Raw genomic sequence first — 25,760 nt, forward strand, 5'->3', positions numbered from 1 at the left:
AGCAGAGTGGCGCAGCGGAAGCGTGCTGGGCCCATAACCCAGAGGTCGATGGATCGAAACCATCCTCTGCTAAAGAACAGCGTTCTTTTTTTTTTTCCTTCTTGAGGAATTGCCTCCCACAGTTGTGGGGAGAAGATGGCCTCTAAATATATATTATATATATTATCTCTCTCTCTCTCTCTCTCTCTTAAAAGCCCTTTCAGAGGCTGTATCTCTTTTAGATATGTCTTCAGCATTTTCCTTCTCCTTTCTCCAAATGTTTGCGTAACTCCTTTCTTACTCATATCTTATTTGGAAAGGCATATCTTACTTGGGAAGAGGAGGTGACAATTCTCATGTTTACTTCCAACAAATTACCTATCTTCCAGTGAATAGAAAATACACTGAGGTTGAGTATAATTTTATATTTTCTTGCACTCGAAGGCAAAACACTGTTACTGACTTTTGCCTGAGACCATTGGTTATTGTAAATCGTTATTGTCTTTTTGCTTCTATGGGAGCCTCCTGCTTCTTTTGCTCTTTTGTTCATCTCTATGCATGATTTATTAAATTCATTTCGTGTACTGTGAATTCTTCTCTAAAGCTATCTGTTACGATGGCCAAAAGACATCATTTATACCCTCCTCCTTCCATACTTACAGAAACTAGACACATGGAATGTTATGAGAAAGAGAAGCAACAATGAAGTTAAGTGTAAAATGGTTGATTCTACTCGGATAGATTTTTTTTAAAAATGTAAATGGTAGAAAACATAGGGGTACATTTAAAGCATTTTGTGAATCAGAATTCCATGGGCAAACTCAGAAGACCAATAATCTTTATTTTGTCTGCTTACCTTCTAGAAGCATTTTAACTAACTTTAAATGTCCAGGCATAAGAGATTGGTTGAATAAACTGTAACATGGACTCAAAGAGGAAGCGCTATGGGGCTACAAAAAAGATATAATTTCTAGGAGATAGTGTTAAGTAAAGAAAGTGCAGATGAATATTATAGTAGGCTACCTTTTTTCAAGAAGGAAGGGGAATTAAGAAAACATACACATATCTGTTTTTCTTTCTGAAAAGAAAACATAGTGAAGATAAACCAGAAGACAGTGATCTGGTTACCTAAAATGGTGGTAAGAGACTTGCGGGAAATGGAGTGTAAGGGATATGGGACGCCACTTCTCTGAGTTTACCTTTTGTTATACCTTTAACTTTTGAAAGCATGTGAATGTTTTACTTTTTTTTTTTTTAACGGAAGAGTTTCTCTGTGTGAACATGTTGACTAAATACAAAAGGGTTATAAAAGGTTTTTGCTTCTTTAAAATTTCTGAGTCATCGTTTTGGCAAAATAAATAACTTATAGCAATCTGGAATTCCCAAAATCAAACATCGGTTTCAAAAATCTCTTCCGTGGCACCTGGCTTTTTGAATACTTCAGCGGGCCCCTGAAGTGTCCAGAAAAGACAGGTAAACAGGATTATTTGACACGTTTAGGTACATGGGATTGCCAAAATGATGCTCAATCTTCTTTAGGCTATATTTTTGTGAATAATACTAATATATATTTCAAAATTGTATGGGATTTCTAAAATAGTATAAGCTATTAATTATAGTTATGTTAAGTTATTGTAAACTGCAGAAACAACCAAATTTTCTTGTATAAAGCTACTAACCCAAGTAAAACAAAAACTTAATTAAATATCAAGAAAATAATTTCATGTTAAACCAGCTAATACTGAAATTGTTTAAAATAGTTTATAACCAATGCTTGATGCCATATTCCTGGGAAAACAAAGCTTCAGATATGTTTGGTCACGTGGTCGCCCATTTAAACATTTTATAAAGGAATTTTATTCATTTGTTATTTTCTTTTTCTGTTTATTTTTTCTTTTTAAATGGTTTCATTTTATGTGCAAATAATGAACAGATGTTATACTCTTAAATTCTACTTTCCAAAAACAGGAGCTTTTTAAAAGAAAACCATATAATAACTTTTAAAAGGCACTGGGATTCCTCTGCTTCTAGAACATTGCTAGGCTAGAAAAATAAAGTTTGTTCTACCAGCAGTCACAAGTTAGAACTGAGTATTCTCCAAAATGGAAATTCTAGAGTGTAGTGTCACTCCAGGCAAAGATTATTCAGTTCTCATCCCCAATATCCACAACTACCTATCAGAAGGGTTAAACCAGGTCAAAACAGTCCAGAATAATTAGGCTTCATCAAACAATGTCATTATGCTCTTCTAAGATACAAATAAACGAAAACAGGAAATACTAAAATCAAAATAATATTTGACACTGTTATACAAATTGTTAGTTCCTTGTTGTATCCCCCCTTCTATAACATTAATAAAGGGAATATTTTATTGCAAAGAATATTTTATTTTATACATCACTAGCCATGAATTTTTGCCATTAGTTATTATACAAATGCTGCCTAGTGCCATTATCCAAATAGCATAACCATTTTACATCCACAATTCACTTCTATAGTTAGAAGTAGAATTTTCATGATTTACATACGTACATCTATCAGTGAAGATTTAACACTGAGATGCAATCTAACATTCGTAATATCTGATGTTTTGCAGATGTCAATGTAGGAAAGATATGTTTTAATCACTTTTCATTTAAGTGACCTTATGTAAAAAATAAACTAATAATTTAGCAGTTCCAAGTCTGTAAAGGACATTTTCAAATGTACATAAAAGAAATGGTTACAGAGATTTTTAAGACGTATTTTGCATGCCTACATGCTCTTGTAACTGCTGTACCATTTTCTCTTCCAGCTGCTTCTCTTTGCCTGCAAGAGGGGCTTGAATAAGCTTGACTTCTTTGATATCCTGAACTTTCTGTAGCTCTTTATTTTTATTCAGTCTGTTCATTACAAATTTAGCTTGGCATTTCTGTTTGATTTCTTCAATTTGCTTCATTGCATCAATAGTTTTATTCCATAGCTCTCGCTGGTATTTGATAGGTTCATTTCTACGTTTTTCAAATTCAAATGAATTATCCACTGTAAGCTCTTTACCAGCTGCATTCTGGAATGCTTTGATCCACCTAGCTTTGCGAGGACTGCCCTTCTTTTAAAAGTTTTTATGACATTTAGATTTACAAAATCTGAACAACTTGCAATTGTTGTGGACGAACATCATGCCGTGACCAGGGTAGATGGGCCCTGAACAGAAATAACACTTCTCGATACGCATGTTGAACCCACGTGGGTCCCCACCAAGCAAACACCAAGCTTGAGAGCTCATTTGTTATTTTCAGTGCATGTTTTCTGGTTGTATAAAAGGTTTCCCATGCAAGAGGGCTGATGTTATAACAGTAGATTACTACAGTGTATTTTCAACAGGCAAAGAAAGCTTTTTATGATTTGAATCTTCTAGAAGCATCAGAGAAAGACTGTTCTTGCCATTCACACTACAACAAAACTTTGGGAACTTGAACTTTGAGTTCATAATCTCACAACTGAGAAGGGTCCCTCCAAGCTCTTGGAGCTGTGTGCCCACTGGAACCCTTAAGGTAAAATTAACCAAAGAAATTTCTCCCAAGAAGAGAATGGCATCCTTACTATGAACAGCTTTTCTCATGTTCACAGATTAAGACTTCTACTGTCGTGAAACTTATCTTCGAATATTTTTTCTTGCTTATGCCTCTACAAAAAAATAGAAGTGGAAAAGGTGTCTGTTATGTGCACTTATGGTGTATACTCTTACTTGCGAAGGAGTTTGTAAACAGCTTTTTAAATGGGTAAACTTATACTTTGATAGATAAAAGATGAAGCCCCAATGTAGGTAAGAAACTTTAAAGGTACATGCTTTGCCTCATAATCAAAAACAAAACATTGGTTCACTCCTCTTAACCCACATCATGGGTTAAAGAGAACATTGCCAGAAGGCCTTCACTCTTCTAAAAAGGCATCATTTGTTAGGTCCTTTTTCCATGGTTTAAAGAAAAAGAAGCAATGATTAGAAATATATCCCTCACAATAGGTTCTATAAAAAATTCTACTGTAAATGCTATAGTTACACAATAGACTCTAAATTACCTTGTGAAAGTTATGATAGAATTGGCTAAACAGAGAAGTATCTGTGCAGCTGCTGGCACTTGTGGCCTATGGAAAAATACGTCAAATGAAGATTACAGAAATTCAGTGGTAGAGGATTGACAAAGAAATTGCTAAGTCAAGTGAGTAAATTCTTTATCTAGCTGATCCTTTGATCTATTTGATTTTAAGAGGTTTGGTTTATGGGGACCTTGGGTAAGGAGCACACTCCAAACTCTTGGTATCATCCTCCCAATAGTCATAATAATAGTCTCCCTGGTGCACTGCATTCCCTCGAAGGTTTTAAATGCTTGCATGTAGCCATCTCCAGAATGTCAAATGGTCTCTCTTCAACTGGAATAACAAGAGCTGAAGGAAATGTGCCACCATGAGGACCCTTTAACCTATGAATGATGTGCTGAGACCAGAAGCCCAAAATGACGGTAACTGAGAGTGGCACTAAGGCCCTAAGTTTTGGTTACACTCTCACCTAACTGAGAACCTGACCAAAAAGGGGAAATTTTTTTAACAAAATTCTGGAAGGCCATTGTTTCGGACTAGGCTCATGCACTAGGCCCCAACAAACCAAACCAAACCAAAAGGGAGTCACTTCTGCTAAGACTTTAAGGAAACATATAGATTCTAGAACAAACCAGGTTTTGTTTTTTCTTCTGCAAATCTCTATAACAAACATTTCTGAGAGCATAGGTATCCACCCCCGAAGTTTCCATTAAATCTTTTAACCAAATTCATTTCCTCTTGCTTAGAAACCATCAAGCTTCAGATGATCATGAAACAAAGGTTCCAGCCACCTCCATGTGAAGACACCACCCCTGGCCATCAAGAAGCTACCTTGCCTTCACTAGACAGAACAGGGAGAGAGTTCCATGATCCACAATAGGTAGGGACTACGCCCCAAGGTAGCATGAAGCAGTTACAGAAAAAAGACCATCAGTACCTCTGCCTCCCATAAAGATTTATGGGGATCACATCTCTCAGGGAGGAAATGAGACAGGAAAATAAGGTCTGGAGGCAGGGAACATGAGGCCAATTCATACTTCAGCTATAAAAGGAAATATCCTCTCCATAGGGCATATGCTGTAAGTGACTTTGTAACTTTACCTCATCCTGTCTGTTTACATAGGGCTTCCGAAGTAACAAATAAGAATTCTCTAGGGGTTAAACTCCTGAAAATTCTGTAACGGGGCCTTTGAGCCCCTAGGTTCAGGTCCACTCCCACACTGTGGAGTGTACTTTCATTTTCAATAAAACCCTTAATTCCTTCATTGCTTTGTTTGTGAGTTTTGTCCAATTCTTTGTTTAAGACGCCAGAACCTGCACACCCTCCACTGTTAACAGTTACCTAAAATGGTGTTGGTGGTAAGAGACTTGGGGGAAATGGAGTGCAAGGGATATGGGAGGCCACTTCTCTGAGTTTACCTTTTGTTAGACCTTTAACTTTTGAAAGCTTGTGAATGTTTTACCTTTTTTTTTTTCTTTTTTTTGAGACAGAGTCTGACTGTGTCACCCACACTGGAGTGCAGTGGAGCGATATGGGCTCACTGCAACCTCCGCCTCTCAGGTTCAAATGATTCTCTTGCCTCAGCCTCCCGAGCAGCTGGGATTACAGGCACGTGCCACCTTACCAGGCTAGTTTTTGTATTTTTAATACAGATGAGGTGTCACCATATTGGCCAGGCTGGTCTTGAACTCCTGACCTCAGGTGATCCACCCACCTCAGCCTCCCAAAGTGCTGCAATTACAGGCATGAGCCACCGCGCCCGGCCAACCTACATTTTCAAAAACTGTTAAGTAAGGATGGGTAGTGGAGAAAACTAAGGTTGAAAGCAAGTTAAAGCAAATGAACTCAATTTTATTCCATAGTACGACTACATGGAAAGGAAAAGAACATAATTTGTGGACAGGGCATTTGACAGTACACCTTCACTCTTTGGCCAAGAGAGTGAGGATGGTAAGGAGACAGGGGTATGTGTATGGAGAAATGCAAACAAATCTTTAACTCTATTTATTTATTTGGTTAGTTGTTACAATCACCTACTGAACCTCTTTTAATGGATAGTTTTTGTTAGTAGATGGGCAAAGCAATTCCAAAACTATTGTATGTGTATTATATGATACAGCAGGTGAGTAAATATGCTAATCTTGTTGAAATTAGGGGTCTCAATGTGGAAAAAGGGACACATACAAATATAGAATGGGAGAATATAAGAAAGAATCCTGAAGAGATGAATGGATTGAAATGGGAGGTATGGGTGTGAGCTCATGATTTTTTTATTTTTTATTATTTTTTATTATTTTATTATCATTTTATTTTTTTTCTGGAGACAGGGTCTCTGTCCCCCAGGCTGGAGTGCAGTGGCGTGATCTCGGCTCACTGCAACCCCCGCCTCCCAGGTTCAAGCGATTCTCCTGCCTCAGCCTCCCGAGTAGCTGGAATTACAGGCACATGCCACCATGCTCACCTAATTTTTTGTATTTTAGTAGAGGCGAGGTTTCACCGTGTTGCCCAGGCTGGTTTCGAGCTCCTGAGCTCGGGTGATCCATCTGCCTTGGCTTCCCAAAGTGCTGAGATTAAAGGCGTAAGCCACCTCACCAAGCCGAGCTCATGATTTCTAAAATATGTATATGTATTTGTATGGGCATGAATACATGCGCATATGTGTATATATGCACATGCACATGTGTAAGTATATATGATTATATGTGTATACATGCACATGTATTTCCTAGGTGTTTCCATTAAAAGGACCAAGAAGCAGATATCATAGAAGCAGTTAGTACACTATGCCCCCGGATATTCCTCTCTAATACTCTTCCCCACTGAAAGAAATCAGGAAATTACTGAGAAATGGCTGAATTTTGGGCTGGGGCAGGGTAGATGCAAATTAAGTCTGGAACAACTTGTTATGTAGAAAATAAGAACATGTTCAAAAGAATGATTGTGGCACTTTGGGGGGCCGAGGCAGGCGGATCACAAGGTCAGGAGATCGTGACCATCCTGGTCAACGTGGTGAAAACCCATCTCAACTAAAAATACAAAAAAAAATTAGCTGGGTGTGGTGGCATGGGCCTGTAATCCCAGCTAGTCGGGAGGCTGAGGCAGGAGAATCCCTTGAACCAGGGAGGCGGAGATTGTAGTGAGCCAAGATGGCACCACTGCACTCCAGCCTGGCGACAGAGTGAGACTCCGTCTCATTAAAAAAAAAAAAAAAAAAAAAAAGATAGTAGCAAGCTACAAGGATCCAGAGGCCACTCGAATGGTTTTCCACTATGAGCAGGTACAGGCAAAGCGACCTCCAAAGTCCCAGGGAGATGAGAGGCCAAACAAAGTTTGAAAAATCCAGTTTCTGAGAAAGAAACATTTAATAAAGACTTACAAACAGAAACCACATCTTGGGCTGCAGCCCGAGAGGGTGGATCCCTGCACTCACCCTGCAGAAAGTATCCTTTCTATAGCAAGCTTTTAGGGTAAAATATGAACAGCTGATTACACCTCAGACTGTCTCGCAAAACCCATGGCCACTGGGGAAGTTAGATAAGCAATTTTATGAGGGGTTATTCATGCTACATACATTGTTTTTGACCTTGCTGCTGAATGCCTTGGTATGCAGGAGTCAAATATTAGTCATTATGATTGTTTTACTTCAAGATGGCTTTACTCCTGCAAGGCCAGAGGCTATGTTCCCAAAAAGGGGCTCTCCCTAATTAAATATGGGTAAAGTTGAACATCAATATAATTAAGGACAATAATGAGTTATAAATCACTGGGGAGAAAAGATTCCATGAGTCCATATCAATGATAGACATTTAAGTAAAATGGAGAAAAGGGAGGACTCTTGCTTAAAATAGAATGTTGTGTGCAGACTAGTAAATAAGTGGGGAAGACTCCAGGGAACACTTTATACTTTGATGATGCTCCCTTAACCTGCTGCATCTCCACCGTCAGTTCTCACACTTGACTTCCAAGCATGAGCTATGGTGAATTTTTTTTTCTGCCCAAACTCCACCTCCCACAACACTCTTTAGCCCTCTCCTCTGCCCTCACTTTATTTGCTTTAGTTCAGTACTCATTCCTCCGATCTCAACTTGACTTTAATGAGGCTTCTCTGGTTTCCATTATCTCAGCTTAGCTGCCTCCATCTATAATTTCTCAGCACCCAAACTGCCCTCATCATAACACCACACGTTTTAGTTTCTTTTTAATATCTCCCTCTTACCCTCCAGCAAGCTATCCCAGTGCAGGGACCAGTCTTGAGATCTTGTTCCCTTTAGAGTCCCCACTGCTTAACACAGTGCCTAGATCAGGATAAGAGTTCATCAACACTTTGCTGGGGGTAAGACTTTCACCCAGTTATGATCTTCACCAGAACCCAGGATGGCTCAGTTTTACATTTTGTCCCAAGGCTGTCTGCACTGGTTGTTCCCAAATTTCTTCTCTCCGTTCTTCCTTCTTCACTAATCTCAACCCTGCTTGCTTTTAAAGGGCGCATGTTTAACCATGATTAAAATAGAAGAGCTTGTGGAGTCACTGAAAGATGGGAACCTGTTTGCATGGTAAGGATTGAATTCATGGTGGAAAAAGGTTCTCGTTCACATCATTTTTGGCCAGTGGCCTCTGGAGAAAGAGATCCACACGTGCGATTCTATATTTAGTTGTATACATTTAGTCGTTATTTGCAGAGGCCTCATCTTCTGCTTCAGTGACCAGCACCTGGAGGAGTTATCAAAAGTTTGTGGAAATGAATGGAACATTTTCAGGCCTCACCCATAGTAAGCAAAGACTTACAAGGAACCTGTTTTCCATTCACCAGCCATTTCATTCCCAAGGCTTCACAAAGGAGAGCTTGTCCTCTCAGTAATCCTGACTCCTTTCCACTTCTCAGAAAGACTACGTTCTGCTGTCCTCATCGCTGCTTTGCTCAAGGGAAAGTCTGGCCAGGGGCTGGGGGGTGCAAGGCCCTGGTAGCGCAAGTAGACATCTCTCTGAAAAGCTGTCATTGTCACATTGCAGGTCATGCGTTCTCACATGCGCTGCATTTGGGAAACTGACCTTTACTTCCCCAGGTCACACCAGCTGGGATGATTTTCACCTTTGGTGTTGGAAAAGATTTTTCGTGTCTTGTTAGTTTTAGACGAGAAATATAATGAGGTCTCCCCATAAAAGTCTGAAATCTTCCCATTTGTTAGGATCATTCCCTTGCCACCTCCAGGGTTTTACAGTTTGGAATTCCAGGAGGAGAAATTCACTCTCTCTCCTGCCTCCGTGCTTGCAAGTCATGAACAATTCTTAGCCACCCTCGTTCTGGGTTTGTTTGGCGGAGATACTCAATGACGGAAGCACATTCTCACCTGTGCTGTTCTGATGAGGCTAAAATCAAAGACTTTCTCAAGTGTGTGTTTCTATTTGGGGCAAACTTCACGCAGAAAGTTTGAATTCTGCAGGGACCGTTTTTGTTTTGTTTTGTTTTGTTTTTGCTGCTAACCATCTGAGTTCACGAGGCAGTGAGCCTTCTTACAAATGAACTACATTCCCCAGCATCCAGGTTTTACATTTAGTTTTTAATGAGAAAGCAGAGGTAATATAAAATCAGAAAAAACTCTCTCTTTAGGAAATAAATCAGCTTATAATTAAATGTAAACCATGATGCAACCTCAAAAGACCTAAATGGTTTTGAAAACCAGTTATGGTGGTGTCAATTTCATTTGAATGCTTATAAGCAAAAGGAATTTAGGAACTAGAAAACTGATTAGCAAATTACTAATCCTGTTGAAACAGCAGTCCCAAGTTACTTTGATTGAGCTCGGTGATAATTTTTTTTTTTTTTTTGAGACGGAGTCTCGCTCTGTCACCCAGGCTGGGGTGCAGTGGCGCGAGCTCGGCTCACTGCAAGTTCCACCTCCCGGGTTCACCCCATTCTCCTGCCTTAGCCTCCGGAGTAGCTGGGACTACAGGCTTCCGCCACCACGCCAGGCTAATTTTTTGTATTTTTAGTAGAGACGGGGGTTTCACCGTGTTAGCCAGGATGGTCTCGATCTCCTGATCTCGTGATCCGCCCCCACTTAGCCTCCTAAAGTGCTGGGATTACAGGCGTGAGCCACCGCGTCCGGCCGTCGGTGATAATTTTTTCTGCTGCATTTTCTTGCCATTCACTGTAAAGTTAGAGGAATTATCTTGTCAAATTGTTTCTGTGAGATTGTTTTATCAATCAGAATCATATAGGTTTCCTTTTTTTTTTTTTTTTTTTTTTTTTTTTTTTTGACAGATTCTCACTCTGTTGCCCAGGCTGGAGCGCAGTGGTGCGATCTTCGCTCACTGCAACCTCGGCCTCTCGGGCTCAAGCTATCCTCCTGTCTCATCCTCCTGAGTAGATGGGATTACAGGTGCCTGCCACCACGTCTGGCTAATTTTTGTATTTTGGCAGAGACAGGGTTTTGCCATGTAGCCCAGGCTGGTCTCGAATTCCTGAGCTGAGGTGATCCACCTGCCTCAACCTCCCAAAGTGTTAGGGCATGAGCCACTGCTCCTGGCCTCACAATCATATAGGTTTTCAAATGGCATCAAGATTTATAAAACTTGGGCCGGGCGCGGTGGCTCACGCCTGTAGTCCCAGCGCTTTGGGAGGCCGAGGCGGGCCGATCACGAGGTCAAGATATCGAGACTATCCTGGCCAATATGGTGAAACCCCATTTCTACTAAAAATACAAAAATTAGCTGGGCGTGGTGGCAGGCATCTGTAGTCCCAGCTACTCGGGAGTCTGTGGCAGGAGAATCGCTTGAACCCGGGAGGCGGAGGTTGCAGTGAGCCGAGATCGAGCTACTGCACTCCAGCCTGGTGACAGAGTGAGACTCTGTCTCAAACAAACAAACTTGTCTGATAACTGTGCATAATTATAAAATTAGTAGCGTTCAGCTTTGGCTCTGGCTGAAAATTTTTTTAAAAAACACGGTAGTGAAAGCAATGGGTGTCATTAATTGATTAATTGTACTTATTGTCATCCTTTCAGATGTATCACTGCTTAGAATGAAATTTACCCACACAAATTCTTAGATTCATGCATAGTATAAACACATCCGTGTAACTTTAGGATTTGAAACTGCCATTTAATCTTTAGGTATTTAGCTACAAGTTATAAACAAGCTTGCTGTGATTCTAGTGCTTCTGACAGTTTCAAACCTTAAATGTAGTCCTCAATATATCTTAAGAAGAGCACAGTGACAATATTTTATCATTGATTTACTTTGTGCATGGGCAGGAAAGGAAATAAAGAAAACAAAACAGAGCTAATGGAAGAAATAGAGAAGGAAAAGGGAATAGTGGGATAAGGAAAGAGAAAAATAGGAAGGCCAGACTGCCCTTGAGGTGTGGATCATGAAAATCAAAAGATGCCATTGAGAGATTAACCCTTGTTTTCAAATTAACCATTCTTTTCAAAATTAACCTTTGTTATACAAACTTGAGCTTTATCATATTTCCAAATATCTGTTTTTCTTTTAAGAAAATTTTTATCTTTTAGCTTGGCCCAACTTTGGAACATATTCCAAATATCTCAAATGAATGCCAAAGTCACCAAGGTCTGTTTGTGACCTATTGTTGTTTTCTGGATCTCTTCAAAGCCTGCAGGGTTCCCAAGGAAACTCTGCTGTGCTTAATGGCACCAACATCTTCATTATGAGTAAGGTAACTAACCACTGGGCCAAAGCATTGGAATCCGACTCCTGGGGTTTCTGCACTCCAGACTACTGGTTCATATGTAAGCTCATCAACAGCCTAATGAGTTCTTAGTTCTTTACCAGAAGCTGGAAACTACAAAATGGAATATTTGAGTCTTCAACCTCTATCTCTTTATTCCCACATGCCTGAAAATGTTGAATACCATAGAGGAAGAATGCTTTCGGGATATAAAATGAATTTAAAAAACTAATCAAAAGATCCCAGGCTGCAGTGCATTGGCAAGATCTTGGCTCACTGCAGCCTTCGCCTCCCAGGTTCAAGCGATTCTCCTGCCTCAGCCTCCCGAGTAGCTGGGATTACAGGTGCGTGCCACCGCACCCGGCTAATTTTTTTTTATTTTTAGAAAAGACGGTGTTTCACCGTGTTAGCCAGGATGGTCTCGATGTACTGACCTCGTGATCCGCCCGCCTCAGCCTTCCAAAGAGCTGAGATTATAGGCTTGAGTCACCGCGCCCAGCCCAAAGGTGATTTTAAAATAAATTGTGACGGCACAGCTAACTTTACCTATGAAGGAAAACAAAGGTAGACCTCTCAAGTGTGTAAGAAATTAAGTTTCAGATAGATTACTGATTTAAATACAAAACATAAAACAACAACACATGCAGAGGAAATTAATAAGAGAACTCAGAAGAAAAAAATATTGACTTGGAAACTGTTACACAAGACATATTTGAGCAAGAATGGATTAATAAAAATATGCTTCTATGAATGCCTTCAAAATCATAATAAAAATACAAACCATCTTAAATCAAATGTACACAAATAGGAAATTTACAGAAAAAAATGCACTTGAAAAATAGAAACGAAAGAGTCTGAGCATGAGATGACAAGGGAGTTGCTTTGTCCTATTACGGTATTATTTTCATGAAAACACTGTCTTTAAGCTATTTTAATCCCTTGGAATCTTTAAGAATTGCAAAAATATTTTTGTGCTTTCACACATTGTTTTCCAGTGGTGTTCTAAAATGTTTCTTTACAAATTTAAATCATTCTAAAGAATGTAATTGCCAGCATCTGATGAAATACAAATTAGAAGTGTCTAATGACTCAGTGAAATTTGTGTATTGGAACCTAAAAGCTAACAACCTGGCATGTACTAGGATTCTTTAAAAATATACTTAGCATAATTATATTTAACAGTTGAAAACGTGCATAAATTCTTTTTCTATCTTTAAAAGATATTTCTATTCCATATCTTCCATAGAATTTTAAGCCCACTATATTACACGTTTATGCTTAAAGGCTATGACTGACTGATCACTCCATCATAGCATTCTGAAACAGATTTAAAATTGATATATAATTTTTAGTCACTACCAGTAATTATCTGTATTTTAAGTGTTTTTCCTCTGGCTTTAGTTGTTTTTAAATTTAATGGTGGTATTATGCAATCAATAAAAATTAAGTATATAATATTTGATAAGTACTTATAAATATATAAAAAATAAAATTGTGTTGAAAATATATCATTTATGATGCCTTACAAAAAAAAAAGAAAATATATCATTTAACAAGAGAGATAAATCTTCCCACGCCCCATTTAACTCGTGTGTTTGTGAATAAAAGCTCCAGGATAGATAGAATGAGAAAGGTGTATAGAAATTGCATGATTGCTTTTATATCACAGAGAAGTCATACTACTGAAACTTATAAGTCATACGACTGAAACTTAAAACGGCAAGCTAGGTCCCACCGAGATTTGAACTCGAATCGCTGGATTCAGAGTCCAGCGCGCTCACCATTACGCCATGGGGCCAATTTGCTAGCGCTTTTCCCTGAATTCTTTCATGACCTAGTTCTTCCTTTCTAAAGTCTGATGTGGTTTTCCAATGTCAGCACACCCCACCCTTCGCACCCCAGACCTTTCCTTCCAGGGTGTTCAGAAACTTGGTGCCCCCTCGGGCCTCTGTTTCTTCACTGGAAAAAAAGTGAAGTCGTCGAACAAAACCGAGCCCTTATCGTGTGCCAGGTTTTGTGACTAGTGTTCTGTATTGTTACCTCATCGAACGCTCACAGTAACCTGGTGAGATGCGAACTATTGTCTTTATTTTACAGGTGAGGAGCCTGTGAGAGACCTGAGATCTTTCATTCTGCTTTGTGATCAGATCCTATTGCTTTCACAAAAAAAACGTCGTTTATTAGGGGTGGTGTATGGCGCGTTTGAGGACGTGCGTGGAAAGATTTTCCCAAGTTGCAGAGGAGACGTTGGTGTTTACGGAAAACTGAAATAAGTGAACTTGCAAGATAAGACTGGAGGAAAATCCCAGCATTCCTGGGAGCTCAACTGAGGGGGCGAAGGGAAGGGGGAAAGGAAAGCCCCTCGGGAGTTTCCCGGGATAGCGCGCGGCCCCGCGGGCTTCCTACTGCCGGCTCACCAACGGGAAATATGCGCAGGGGAGACTCCCAAACGGACACAAAAAAGATTCCTCATCCCTGCTTCTCATACCCCCTTTTTCGCACATACACAGGAGCCCATACTGTGAAAATCCACCCCCTACACCACAGCTGATTGCTGTGATGGGTCTCTGGGGATGTTCTCAGTCGGCCCTACCCTAGCATCTTTATAAACGCCTCCTGGTGGCTTTTAGCTGAGTAGGAGCGCCACGATATTCAGTACACATTTAGAAGCGAGCGCTTCAGCAATTTCCTTAGTGGTAGAGAGGAATGCAGCTCTGCTCCAAGTAGCTTAACCTAGATTCGACGCCTGTTCATGGACAGCGTGCTTAGTGCAAATTGAAAGTAACAGTTTGCAGGTTGGGGTCGGTTTCCGGGATTTCAGATTTTTAAACGGACACACGGACACTCTGGAAGTGGTCTTCGAGGACCGCACGCGCCCTCTTGTGGATGACAACAGTTCCCAACGCCAAACAAACAAGAAAACCACAACCCAGTAACTCTCCCTGCAAATACAGGCTTCTTTTTATCAGGATTCCTGCTTGATTTCTTTGCAACGGAATTTTTGCAACTGGCTGTCATTAGGCAAAATCTTTAAATTCAGTGTTTTCTGGAAAGCTGGGTTGGGAGTGTTCCTCAATCTTAGACTAGGTCTATGAGAAACAAATTCACCGTCCAAACCCAAAGAATGGACTCAGAGACCCGGAGAACAGCAAAAGTGAGAGTTTAACGACGATCTTGCACGATCGGTTGTCTGATGAACAGGCACACCCAGCACACTTTGAACAACCGATTTATCCCGTGGTGCGCAGGTCCCTCCCCGGGTTCCTCACAGGCTGAGTACTATGGGGTCACAACCTTCCCGGATGTCGCCTATTGATTGTTGGTTAGAGGCATTAGGTGTTTCTTTAGGGTTGTCTTGCTGCATTTTGTTGCAGCCCACAATGCATTGCAATCCTAGTTAGCTCGGGGGCTCTTCAAGTATTTGACTTATGACCTAAGTAGCTGGGCAGGCTGATAAGAACAGACAAAACGAGCAATGTTGCAGGCTAGTAAACTTTCAAAATCTTAGACTGAACTTTGGTTCGGGTGAGGGCGACTAAGAGGCGGGGAAAGAGAGGCGAGCCGATAAGCAGGCATCGCTATCCAAGCAGGGGCCTAGTGTATCCTGTTTCTTCTGTAATTTGCTTACCTAAGACGATTTAAGGCACTTTGTCTTGGAAATGGACCACTGTATACATGATTTCCTTTAGGTCGAGGATGGTCAAGGACAGTCCTGTTTGCACAGAGGTGGCAGGAAACTCTCAGGAGAGAGGATAAAAATCCTCCAAGGGAGATTCCAAATTTTCAAGCCGTGGTGGAGACAAGAAAAGTTCCTTAAAAAAAAAAAAAAAAAAAAAAAAAAAAAAAGTCCTTACAAAGAGGATGATTTCAAACCTGAGTAGAGAAAGCCCCATAGATTTCTTGTCCCTGGACATAACCAGCCAGACATGAATATACTAGTTCAATCACATTTTCCAATGCCAAAGAGGAAAATAGTTCCTTTTTTTTTTTTTTTTTTTTTGAGACAATCTCCCTCTGTCACCCAGGCTGGAGTGCAGTGGCACGATCTCGGCTCACTGCACTGCAACCTCCGTCTCCTGGATTCAAGCGATTCTTGTGCCCCAGCCTCCCAAGTAGCTGGAATTACAGCTACCACACCCAGCTAATTTTTGTATTTTTAGTAGAGACAGGGTTTCATCATGTTGGCCAGGCTGGTCTCGAACTCCTGACCTCAAGTGATCCACTGGCCTTGGCCTCCCAAAATGTTGGGATTACAGGTGTGAGCCACTGCACCCCGCCCTAATGTTCTTGACCATGTGGGGTACCTGATAGGTTAAAAAAAAAAGAAGTGCACCACGTGTAGAACGGTGCCTGTGTCTTGAGCAGCGACTTCTGGGTTAGCATAAAGAATACATCTGTGCTTTTCCTGGGCTATCTCCTATAGCCTTCTCAGACTCTCACTCTCAGGCCAACTGTGATGAGAGCAGCAAGTTGAAACTCTATTGACCATGGTGAGAGTAAGTGCTGGGTTCAGAGGTTACCGTCTCCTCCCTGTATTCTCAGAAAGGACACAGGATTTATTAGCTTAAATCTTTGCTTATAGGTAGCAATTAAAAATCTTCAATTTAATCCAGAATGTTTAGTTACTACCTTCCAGAGGCTAGGCTGGTGTCAGGCCCTGGGCTCCCTACAACCGATAAGTACCCAAACTAGGCATATATGGACTTCTGGACCACTAGCCAAGAAGGTAGTGAAAGGAACCTTTCTTCCAAGGTGAATTCTCTTCCAAAAATGTGAAAATATAGTGATCTAATCACATACCTCCCATCCCTATTTTAGCTATTAACTGAAAGCCCTCATTAAGATACTGTCATAATTGAAATTCATCCCCAGGGAGACTTCTGCTCCAGTCTTGGGTGAAGACTTGTTCATAGAGTGAATGTAGACTTGGGATCAGTGAAGGAAAAAGAGTGAAAAGAAACTTGTGAAGAAGCAGAGCAGAAAGATGTGCAACCAAATTGAGACAGGCTACCCTGGATTCCAGGATAATCAAATCACATTAGATAAAAGTTTATGCACTCAGCAAGTATTTTTGAACGAACATGAGCCAGGCAAAATGAAACTGAAAAATGAAAGGTGAGAAAGACCACAGTACTGGTCTCTCCCCTAGGAGAACTTGCTGTCTAGAGTAAGAGGGAGAGCTTATTAAATGAGAATTAAATTATGAGGTGGTGTGAGAAGGAGATTGAGGGTGTTGAGGAGACATAGATGGGGCATCTAAGCTCCTATAAAGGGACCCCAGTGAAGGCCTCAGTAAGAAGGTCTGGAAGGTCTAAGTTAATATTTGAAGAATGAGTAAAAGAACTAGCTCTCATAACGTGAGGGTAGAGGGGAGAACAAAAATGTTTTGCAAGTAGAAAATGAGAAGAGAGGGAAAAAATAAAGAATAGAAATAATTTTACCATGGCCGGTGACTAAAAGCTAATTTTGGGCTCTGTGTGTGGCAGGAATGGTGATGGATGAGGCTGGAGTTGTGTGCAAGTTAGGGTAGCAATCACTAAAATGCAAAAAATCTATCTCAAGCAAAAGGGAAAGGACTTGTGTGAGAGTCTCTAAGACGACAGCAAGGCCTGCGTGCTGATGAGCTGCTGCCAGCAGTTTGACAGTACCATGCCTATCAACTTAATCAAAGTGCAGAGGCTTTACCAAAAATAAGTCTAAGAAAGAACTTGAGAAATTTGCAACCAGGATAGGATGAGGTGGCCTGACCATTTGCTAATCCAGTACACTTTTCATGTGTGGGCTTGAATCCCATCCTCACTGAAAGTGTTCCATGGAGAGTGAAGCCTGGAGAGATAACAGTACCACTACAAGTTTGTTAACCTCAAATCAGATATTTATCACTTCTCATGTTAGATACTTTTTTTTCCCAGTGATAGAGTAATGTGGTCATTCTTTTAAAAACAGGCATTTCTCTATTATGCACACATACATGCCTTTCTAGGAATCAAGACATGGGGAGACATTTCAGACAGGCGCCTCTGTCCCATCTGTGTCTGGGAACAGGTTACAGAATTAGGGAGTTGTTCCTGGTAGTGTTGATTGTGCACATGGGCTTGCTTCCACAGGTGGTCTCACACTTCTGAGGACTGACATAGATACTACTGCTAAGAAGATACTATGATGTATGGTGGACTGGATTACGAGGAATCACTCTAGTTTTAAGAGACAAGATAACTGGCAGAAGTGGGGAAAAAAAAAAAAGAGCCAAGAAGGTCCCACCGAGATTTGAACTCGGATCGCTGGATTCAAAGTCCAGAGTGCTAACCATTACACCATGGGGCCACCTATAAGCCTGCTTACTAAGTTTTTCTTCTGACAAATATTTATCCCTGAGACACTAGCTCTTAACTGCTAAATATGAAACAATGGGTTTTTAAACAAAACTGTACTGCCCTCTACAGGAGTATTTTGGAAATGCCTGGGTGTTTTGCTTGTTTCAATGACTGGGGCACAACTGGCTTTCACAGGTCAGAACCAGAGATACCGAGAATCTTGCAATGCTCAGGACAATACTGCATAAAGAATTAACCATAGGAGTGCACAATTTTTGCAAAACGACCTTGGATCTTTCATCTAGGTTTTCTGGGGCCTTTTCTAATAGTAAAATCCGTGCTCCCATCCTTGTTTGTACTCTCCCACTGAATCATCCTCTCACATACAATTACAATGCTGTGTAGGACCTTGTTAGGATTTTGACTTTTATTCTGAAATGGGAAGTCACAGTTTCTGGTTGGATGTCCTGAGAGACTCACCTTCAGAATCTTGAGCTACTCTATGACAAGTCTGACCACTCTGAAGCCACCATACTGTTAAGTAGCTCAGGCCACACATGTAGATGCTCTGGCTGGTAGTCCCATGCCACAGCCAGCATCATTTACCAGCTATGCGAGTGAAGAGGCTTCCAAATGATCCCAGCCTTCAGCGGTTATCCCAAGAATCACCCTAAGCTGGTGAGTTTACACCTGATGCTCCAGACATCTTGGAGCAGAGGTAGCAATCCCTGCTGTGCTCTGTCCTATTTCCTGACCACAGAATCCATGAATATAATAATATGCTTGTTTTATGCCATCAAGTTTGGAGCTAGTTTGTTATGCAGTAATAATAACCAGAAAAACTCCAGAAACAGGAATTGTATCTATCTACAGTGAAAAGAAAACAAATATCAGGACCCCAAATCACTAAGATAAAGGGAAAAGTCAAGCTGGGAACTGTGACAAGCAAAGCTGCCTCCCATTTTACTCCTAAATAAGATAGTTACAAAGTTTTATTTTATTTTATTTTATTTTATTTTATTTTATTTTATTTAAAGCTACATACCTCAGGCCGGGCGTGGTGGCTCACGCCTGTAATCCCAGCTCTCAGGGAGGCAAGAGGCGGGAGGATAGCTTGAGCCCAGGAGTTCGAGACCTGCTGGGCAATATAACCAGACCCCGTTCTCCAGAAAAAGGAAAAAAAAAAAAAAAAAAGACAAAAAAAAAAAAAAAAGCGTAAAGCTACATACCTCCCTCACAATTTGCCCACAAGGAAATTCTTTGTGGACCTCAAGATCTTTACCCTAAAACAGTTCTGTTGAATTTCACCCTGGCAATGTAAGTTGATAGCTTATCTTCACAGAGGCAGGACAGAAAGTCATCCCTCTGTTCACCTGAGACAAATGCATATCTGATTGCTTCTTCTGCCCTATTGTTTATGTAAAAATGCAGATTCACTAAGTGGACTAAGGAATAAGTAATTATTTCTCTATCCGTCCTCACATGTAAATTGTGTATTAAGGGAAAGGCTAATCAGAGACTCGAAAGAATGCAACCTTTTGTCTCTTATCTACCTATGACCTGGAACCTTCCCCCTACCCCACATTTTGAGTTGTCCCTTTCCAGACTGAACCAATGTACATCTTAACATATTGATTGGAGTCTCATGTCTCCCTATATAAAACCAAGCTGTGCCCCTACCACCTCGGGCACATGTCATCAGGAGCCCCTGAGCTGTGTCGTGGACACGTCCTTAACCTTGGCAAAATAAACTTTCTAAATTGATTGAGACCTGTTTCAGATACTTTAGGTTCACACTACTCTCTCAGTGTTGCCCAAAAAGCCTGTCTCAAAATTTTTGCCACCATAAATAATGCCTTAGTGAATATCAGTGTTCATGTTTCCTTTGTTATGTATCTTCAAAAATGGTGTTTACAAAATTGTTGGCCTGGGAGTCTGAAAGAGTGGGATAAAATGCGGAAAAGTAAAAAACTTTAAGTAGATGATTAAAGAAAATTCCCCCAAAGATACCCTCTATGTGCTATGTACTGTTATTATAGGAAGCAATAATAAGACATTTGTTGGGTATCATTCACTCAGTATTGCATTTCATGCACTGGTCTTGGTGATGGGGTACAGCTGAGACCAATACTCCTTTATTAGAATTTATCCCTTTATGCATCATTGTACAAGAATATCATTTGCTTTCCTAGATCTAGATCTTAGCAGGGGCAGAGCCATTTTCTCTTTTTTATTTTGTGGTGCATTTTTTCAGCAGCTATTTAGAAAATGTGCAGGTTTTTGAGGCTCTATGCAGGAATCATTTTGGGCTAAGAGCCAAGAAGGTGAACGATGAAGCTCAAAACTTCTTACCCACCCCATGGCTGTCTTTGCTCCAACCACTATGGCCTAACCTGCTGTTCCCAGAACATGCTAAGCAGAGGCCTGCCTCTGGTACTTTGCACTCGTAGTTCCTTCTGCCCCAAACAGCTTCCCCCAGGTAGCAATATACTCTCTCACCAGTTTATGCCAATGACAGTTCAATGAGACCTCATTTGTATGCCCTCCTTAAAAATGCAATCTCCAGTTCCCTATCCCCTTTCCTACTGTATTTTTATCTAAACCACTTATCAAGGTGATGACATGTTATGGAATTTAATCCCACCTCAAAGTACCATAAGAACAGGAATTTTAGCAGGCTATTTTCAGCGTGTATTCTCAATGCTAATATATTGTCTCTCATATATTAAGTGCTCAATAAATGTTTTTTTGGTTAAGTAAGTTAATTTCCTTTAAGCTGGCTGATGGGGTCATATAGAGGTAAAATTACTGGCTCTGAGTGATTTTCCTCACTTATAAATATAATTTGCAGTGATTTCTATATTATTCTTTTCCTCTTAATGCATGGTGATAATTATTTCCCTGTTACATATGTCTTTTTTGTTTGTTTGTTTGTTTGTGACAGAGCCTCTCTCTGTTTCCCAGGCTGGAGTTCAGTGGCGCAGTCTTGGCTCACTGCAACCTCTGCCTCCCGGGTTCAAGTGATTCTCCTGCCTTAGCCTTCCGAGTAGCTGGGATTACAGGCATGTGCCACCATGCCCGGCTAATTTTTGTAATTTTAGTAGAGACGAGGTTTCACCATGTTGGCCAGGCTGGTCCTGAACTCCTGACCTCAAGTGATCTGCCCACCTCGGCCTCCCAAAGTACTGGGATTACGGGCATGAGCCACCATGCCTGGCCTACATATATCTTATTCATTGTCTTATTCAATCATACAACTTCCTGATAAAACGAGGCTGATTTTCACCCCTATTTTGCTGTTAAGGAAACTGGTATAATGAGTGTCACTGACTTGTTTGTGATCACACAGTGGACAAAATGGCATTTGTTTCTTTGTGGTGATCTCACAAAGGTCAAGATGACCTTAGATCCTCAGTTTTGGCTGTTTTTTTTTTTTTTTTTTTTTTTTTTTTTAAACCAAGGAACCAGGTTCTAGCTCCTATGTTTGTTCATTGCATGGAAAGGAACAGGAAGATCTGGGGGCCACTGAATGGAAGGTTAGATCCATTTTCTTGGTTAAGCTTGTAGGTTTTCTCGTCTCTTTTCCTTCCTGCAGCACAATTCTTATGAATGGCAATATCTTCTTTTAAAATTCTCAGTCTGTAGTCTTCTTGTCCATACAGAAAATAGATTTCAGGTCAACACATTTGATAGTCTGGACTGTGCTAACTGCTCCAATATTTGAGTACATCTTTTGGGGATGTGGGAATTTAGCGTTGTAGGCCTCAAGTGGGGTTCATTCCCAGAATTTGGAGAGACTATAGAAATATAACCTGGTTGGCCAGGCACGGTGACCCATGCCTGTAACCCCATCAATGTGGGAGGCCGAGGCAGGTGGATCACCTGAGGTCAGGAGTTCGAGACCAGCCTGGCCAACATGGAGAAACCCTGTCTCTACTAAAAACTTTTTAAAAATTAGGCGGGCGTGGTGGTACGTGCCTGTAATCCCAGCTACTTGGGAGGCTGAAGTAGGAGAATCCCTTGAACCCGGGAGGTGGAGGTTGCAGTGAGCTGAGATCACACCATTGCACTCCAGAGCAACAGAGTGAGACTCCATCTCAAAAAAAAAAAAAAAAAGAAAAAGAAATATAACCTGGCCATAATATAAGCATAAATAAAATAGATGACATTCTTTCAAAGCTTTTCTTAGCCTCTTATGTTTCTCAGATATTAAATAATCGGGCCAGGCGCAGTGGCTCACGCCTGTAATCCTAGCACTTTGGGAGGCCGAGGCGGGCGGATTAACTGAGGTCAGGAGTTCAAGACCAGCCTGGCCAACATGGTGAAACTCCATCTCTACTAAAAACACAAAAAATTAGCCGGGTGCAGTGGCACGCGCCTGTAATCCCAGCTACTCGGGAGGCTGAGGCAGGAGAATCGCTTGAACCTGGGAGGTGGAGGTTGCGGTGAGCAGAGATCGTGCCACTGCACTCCAGCCTGGGCGACAGAACGAGACTTCATCTCAAATAAAAATTAAAAAAAAAATAGTCAAATGCAAAATAAAGTAACATTCCAGCAATTTAATGACAGATATTGAAGCCACATTTGCAAAATTATGACTGAGACAGTGAAAGAGATGGAATTTAACCAACTCCGTCTTGCTTCTAACCTCCAAGCCATCCTTGTTCATTCCTGGGTGTAGGCTGAACTAATTTAGGGAGAAACTTAGTTTGTAGTTTATAGTTTAAACAAAGATGGTAACAGCCCTTTCCCAAAGCAGACCTCCTTCTTGCCTTGGGACTGGATTGCCTTTGTAGGACTAACATTAGCCACAAGATTAAAAATTATGGCAGCTGGAGGGGCTACAAGATTCTAACCCTCCCTAACTGCTCCTAAGATCAGTGCTTGAGATATTTTGCAGATGCTGCACTCAAGATGGGTCAGATAGCACCACCCAGATCTATTAACTGGCTCATCTGATCCTGTAGCCCCCACCCAGGAACTGACTCAGCACAAGAAGAGAGCTTCAACTCCCTATGATTTAATCTCTGACCATTCAGCACTCCTGGCTCACTGGCTTCCCCCCATCCACCAAGTTATCCTTAAAAACTCTGCTCCCCAAATGCCCAGGGAAACTGATTTGAGTAATAAAACTCCAGTCTCCTGCACAGCCAGCTCTGTGTGAATTACTCTTTCTCTATTGCAATTCCCCTGTCTTGATGAATCAGCTCTGTCTAGGCAGCGGGCAAGGTTAACCCCTTGGGTGGTTACAATATGTACATGGGAAAGTGGTTGGCCTGCTTGGAATTGGAACAAAGGCAAACTAAGCATGATGATTATCAATGAGTTGCAGCCCAAAACCAACCAAGGAAGGACTATTAGTTCATGCTAGATTGCCTGTGTGGCTGTTTAAGACAGGATTCCACCAACAGTAAGAGAGACAAGTTTTAATCCCATTCAAAATTATGAAACTATTCCTTAGTAACCAGGCTGTTTCATTTACTTTGATTTGTTACTTACTAAAGCAATTTCTGATTAACAATTTGTGGTCAGTTCTAAGTCCAGGCACATCTTCCACTATAATTAACACAATGATTCTAGCTTTACTATTTTCTTATAAGTTTTGTTATTGTGAATATATCCCTCAGATGCAAGTATCCCAATAAAATCTCTGCTTGAAAAGGCCAGGTGCAATGGCTCATGCCTGTAATCCCATCACTTTGAGAAGCCGAGGCAGGCGGATCACCTGAGCTCAGGAGTTTGAGATCAGCCTGGCCAACATGGTGAAACCCCGTCTCTACTAAAAATACAAAAATTAGCTGGGTGCGATGGTGTGCACCTGTAGTCCCAGCTACTTGGGAGGCTGAGGCATGAGAATCGCTTGAACGTGGGAGGCAGAGGTTGCAGTGAGCAGAGATTGCACCACTGCACTCCAGCCTGGGTGACAGCGAGACTTCGTCTCAAATAAATGAATGAATGAATGAATGAATAAATAAATAAATAAATAAATAAATAAATAAATAAATAAAATTCCCACCTGAAGCATTCCATCAGTACATCCAGGTTATAACAACCGACACTCATGGAAACATTGCAGAGGAAGGCAAGCTAGGGGAGAATGTCAGGTTTGCAGGACCTTCTTTGGTATGGTACAAATGTGTCCCCCAAAATTAATGTGTTGGAAACTTAAGCCCCAGTGCAACAAGGTTGGGAGGTAGAGTCTTTTGGAAAATGTTTAAGTCATGAGGGCTCTGCTTTCAGGAATGAATTAATGCTGTTATAAAAGGGCTTGACAGAGGAAGGGAGTTCATCCCTTTTTGTCCTTCTGCCATGGGAAGACATAGTGTTACTCCCCACAACCTTCCCCCAAAGACACAGGACTCAAGGTGCCAATTTGGAAGCAGAGACCTGGCCTTCAGCAGCCATGGAATCTTCTGGGACCTGAATCTTGTACTCCCAGCCTCCAGAACTGTGAGAAAAATTAATTCCTTTATAAATTACTCACTCAGATATTCCGTTATAGCAGCACAAATGAACTGACGTTGCTTAAGGTTTTCTAGCCTTAAATGCTATGATTATTCAATTATAGCTCATATCTTGTAAATATGTTCTGAGACAGGCTGAAGAGTAAGTTCCTATAAGGGAACATGAGGTTGTAATGAAAAAAATCAATTTAGAAAAAAGCTTTTATGAAAGAAGTTGAGGACTGTACCTACGTTAAGCATGAAAATAACAAAAACAAAAAAAACCCTTATTCCTGACAATAAGCCAAAATGTTCATTTGAGAGAAGGATCACCTAGAGGGTAGACAATAAAGCCCTGTTGAAGGATACGTATGCTCTCTTATTCTCCTGTTATGAAATAAAATCCTCTTCCAGTCTTTTTATATTTCTTCATGTCAAATATCCATTCAGGCCTACTCCTTCTTATAATTTAATACCTACTAATAAAATTTTAGAACATGGCCTTGCAAATAATTTTTTTTTTTTTTTTTGAGACAGGATCTCACTCTGTCGCCCAGGCTAGAGTACAGTGGCTCGATCTCGGCTCACTGCAACCTCCACCTCCCGGATTCAAGCGATTCTCCTGCCTCAGCCTCCCGAGTAGCTGGGATTATAGGCGCGAGCCACCATGACTGCCTAATTTAAAAAAAACTTTTAGTAGAGACGGGGTTTTACCATGTTGTGTTGAGCAGGGTGGTCTCGAACTCCTAGCCTCAAGTGATCCTCCTGCCTCGGCCGCCCAAAGTGCTGGGAATACAGGCATGAGCCACCGCGCCTGGCTATACATTTTTTTTTTTTTTTTTTGAAACGGACTTTCGCTCTTGTTGCCCAGGCTGGAGTGCGATGGCGCCATCTCGGCTCACCGCAACCTCCACCTCCCTGGTTCAAGCGATTTTCCTGACTTAGCCTCCCGAGTAGCTGGGATTACAGGCATGTGCCCCCACGCCCAGCTAATTTTGTATTTTAAGTAGAGACGGGGTTTCCCCATGTTGGTCAGGCTGGTCTCAGACTCCCAACCTCAGGTGATCTGCCCACCTCGGCCTCCCAAAGTGCTGGGATTACAGGCAGGAGCCACCGCGCTTGGCCCTATAAAATCCTAATTAACAAAATCATTCACACACACACACACACACACACACACACACACACACACAGATGTAAGGGCATGGTCTCTCTTCCTTGAAGCTACGGAATTACAATTCTCCTTCACAAAGACA

At 41.1% G+C, this 25,760-nt stretch overlaps 3 non-coding genes and 1 pseudogene across 3 annotated transcripts; 1 reads left to right on the forward strand and 3 right to left on the reverse strand.

Moving 5' to 3' along the window:
- TRNAM-CAU (transfer RNA methionine (anticodon CAU)) lies at positions 1-72 on the forward strand. Its single transcript has one exon. It is a non-coding gene; the product is annotated as a tRNA-Met (tRNA).
- A 2,599-nt stretch (positions 73-2,671) lies between these two features.
- LOC107975091 (probable ribosome biogenesis protein RLP24) lies at positions 2,672-3,295 on the reverse strand (annotated as a pseudogene).
- A 10,178-nt stretch (positions 3,296-13,473) lies between these two features.
- TRNAQ-CUG (transfer RNA glutamine (anticodon CUG)) lies at positions 13,474-13,545 on the reverse strand. Its single transcript has one exon. It is a non-coding gene; the product is annotated as a tRNA-Gln (tRNA).
- A 4,454-nt stretch (positions 13,546-17,999) lies between these two features.
- TRNAQ-UUG (transfer RNA glutamine (anticodon UUG)) lies at positions 18,000-18,071 on the reverse strand. Its single transcript has one exon. It is a non-coding gene; the product is annotated as a tRNA-Gln (tRNA).
- Between the last annotated feature and the right edge of the window lie 7,689 nt (positions 18,072-25,760).

This window comes from Pan troglodytes, chromosome 5 (genome assembly GCF_028858775.2).
Source record: "Pan troglodytes isolate AG18354 chromosome 5, NHGRI_mPanTro3-v2.0_pri, whole genome shotgun sequence".
NCBI classification, from domain to species: Eukaryota; Metazoa; Chordata; class Mammalia; order Primates; family Hominidae; genus Pan; species Pan troglodytes.